Source organism: Nannospalax galili, unplaced genomic scaffold (genome assembly GCF_000622305.1).
Source record: "Nannospalax galili isolate Female #2095 unplaced genomic scaffold, S.galili_v1.0 scaffold1448, whole genome shotgun sequence".
NCBI classification, from domain to species: Eukaryota; Metazoa; Chordata; class Mammalia; order Rodentia; family Spalacidae; genus Nannospalax; species Nannospalax galili.
The window spans coordinates 302,017-305,197 of record NW_008358646.1 but is presented as its reverse complement, the minus strand read 5'-3'; the positions used below and the strand labels follow the sequence as shown (position 1 = coordinate 305,197).

Genomic DNA, 3,181 nt, shown 5'->3' with positions numbered 1-3,181 from the left:
GTGGGCTTCTATCAGGCTATCAGACAACGCCTGATTAAAACCTGGTAGCTCCTGTGCCAGAGGGCATGTATTTGTGGTGAGCACTTTAAAAGAAGAGTCAGGGAGGATGCCAGGAAGGCACTCTGCTATGAAGGAGTCTGCAGCACATGGTTTTCCGAGCTCGTAAGCTATCCGGACGTGAAGAGACTTCTACTTGCATAACAGAGGACCCCAACAACTGATTACTTGTAAAACGCAACAGAACAGTGAGACATCAGGGTAAAAGCAGAAGCTTCCTGTTAGCACTGAAGAGCACTCCTGGCCTACAGATAAACTCAGCCCGAAGACACCAGGGGAAAGACTGCAAGTCCCACAAACTTGAGGGCCTGGTATGTCTGGTTCCAAAGGCAAGACCCGGCTTCGAAACAGCGACATCAGAGCAGTAACACCCATTTGTTCCTTGAGGTCTGGGAGCAAAAGAAAGAAACACTTCTCTCAACTGAAAGTGTTGCTTAGTCAGAACAAAGTTGAAAAGACTCTGAAGGTGGACTTCAGAAATTTCTTGGACTTTGAAAATAAGAATTGTCTAGTGGAATTTTTGAAACTAAGTAAACAGCTTTTTTCCTTAAAAAAAAAAACAGAAAAAATTTTATTTATTATTTTAATTTTATGTGTGTGAGTGTGTTGCCTGCATGTATGTAAGTACACCTGTGTTGTGCAGTGCCTGAAAAAGTCTAACTTCTAACAGAAGAGGTGTTAGAGTTCCTGGAACTGGAGTTAGAGACGGTTGTTAGGTACCATTTGGGTGCTAGGAACTGAACCTGGGCCCTCTGTAAGAGCAGCCAGTGCTCTTAACCACTGAGCCATCTCTCTAACCCCCCAAGATGAGATAATTTAAACAGAGCCATAATAAACAGTAAGACTGATGCAGTAATTAAAACTCTCCTAATTAAAAAGAGTTCAGATCTAGATCGAAACATTGGTGAATTTTACCAGATCTTCAGAGAACTAACACCAATTCTTCTCAAACTATTCCATAAAATGGAAAAGGAAGGAACATTACTGAAATATTTTTATGAAGCCACTATTACCCCAATACCAGAAACAGATAATGAGGCAACAAAAATAAAAGCAGAAAAGGAAGAAAGTTACAGATTAATTTCCTTGATGAGCTTAGATGCAAAAATTCTCAACAAAACACTTGCAAACCAAAGTCAAGAACACATCACAAAGATCACCATGATCAATTTGGGTTTATTCCAGACATTCAGGGATGGTTCAATGTACATAAATCAATATGTTATAAATTACATAAACAGGGAGGGACAGCAGCAAGTGGCAGGAGCAGGAAGCTGAGGCTCACATTTTCAGCCACAGACAGTGAAGCAGAGACAGCGAACTGGAAGTGAGTGAGGCTAGCAACACTCAAACTACCCCCAGTGACATGCTTCCTTTATCAAGCCTGCACCTGCTAAAGGATGCCCCACCCCCAAGCTGTACCATCAATTGGGGACCAAGTATTTAAACACCTGAGCCTATGGGTAAAATTCTCATTCAAACCACCACACTCACTAAAATGCACAAGAATTTTAGCCTTAATTTCATCAATATTCTCAACCTACTTATAGCAGCATGAATCAAAAGGACAGAGAAGGGGCTGGAGAGATGACTCAATGGTTAAGAGCACTGGCTGCTCTCCCAGAAGACCTGGGTTCAGTTCCCAGAACCCACATGGTGGGTCACACTCATCCTCAGTTCCAGTTCCAGGGGATCCAATGCCATCTTCTGGCCTCTGTAGGAACCAGGCAGGCACATGGTGCTTACATACATGCAGGCAAAACACTCATAAACATAAAATAAAAAATAAAATCTTTAAAACAAAAAAAAGTACAGAGAAATCAATTTGTCTCTTGTTCCCTCCCTTCCTGCCATGTCTATCTCTGCACAGATAACTGTTTCTTTTGCTGTATAGGAGCTTTTAAATTTCATGCAATCTTATTTGTAGTTCTTGGGCTTATTTTCTGTCTTAGTGCCTTTTACAGAAAGTTCTGGTCTATACCCACATCTTAGTGTTTTCCTTATGTTTTCATCCAAAAGTTTCAGAATTTCAGATCTTACATTAAAGTCTTTGATACATTTTGAATTGATTTTGATGCAGGATGAGCGGTATGGAACTAGTGTGCTTTAAAACTATTTATTTATTTACTATTTATTTATTTTATTCTTTAAGAATGTCTTACATCAGAGCTAGAGAGATGGTTCAGTGGCTAAAAGCACTGGCTGCTCTTGAAGAAGACTTGGGTTCAGTTCCCAGCATGTACATGGTAGCTAACAACCATCTATTAACTCCAGTTCCAGGGGATCTGACTCCCTCTTCTGGCCTCTGTGGGCACTGCACACCTGGGTGCACTTACATGAATACAGGCAAAACACTCAGATACATGAAATAAAAATAAATAAAAATTAGAGGGGGCTGGAGAGATGGCTCAGCAGTTAAGAACACTGTTCTTGCAGAAGACCCAGGTTCAAATCCCAGACCCCATGTGGCAGCTAACAACTGTCTGTAACTCCAGTTCCAGGGGATCCAATAGCCTCTTCTGTCCTCCACAGGCATTGCACGACATGGGTGTACTTCCATACATGCAGGTAATACATGCATACACATAAAAATAAAAAAGGAAAATAGAATGTTTTATATATACATGAAATATGATATTCAACCCCACTTCCCTCCTCCAGCTCCCCTCAGGTGCCCCCCACACCCCTCTCCAAAATTTATGACCTTTTTTTTCTTTTGGATAACCCACTAAATCTAATTCCTGTTGCCCACATATGCATGGGTCTGGGGCCGTCCACTGAGGCATAGATAATCTACTAGTGGCCACACCTCAAGAATGATTCTCCCTCCCTGAAAAGGTATCAACTGCCAATACCTTCTCAGTAAGGAGGGAGGCTCTGAGAGCTCCTCCTCTATCTATGCCAGAGCTTTGGCTGACTTGGTCTTATGTGGGTTTTGTGCAGGTAACCCACAGCTGTTGCAAGTTCATGAGTGAAAATTCCATGTCAGTTAGAGGACATTTCCCAGCACTCCTCTCCATCTTGTGGCTTTTACATTCTTTCTTTCTCCTCTTCCATGATGATTCCTGAGTTTTGGCAGGTGTGTGTGTGTGTGTGTGTGTGTGTGTGTGTGTGTGTGTGTGTT

At 41.8% G+C, this 3,181-nt stretch overlaps 1 pseudogene; it reads left to right on the top strand.

Annotated features, from left to right (window-relative positions):
- LOC103724849 overlaps positions 1-3,181 on the top strand; it is a 7,144-nt pseudogene that overhangs the window by 759 nt on the left and 3,204 nt on the right.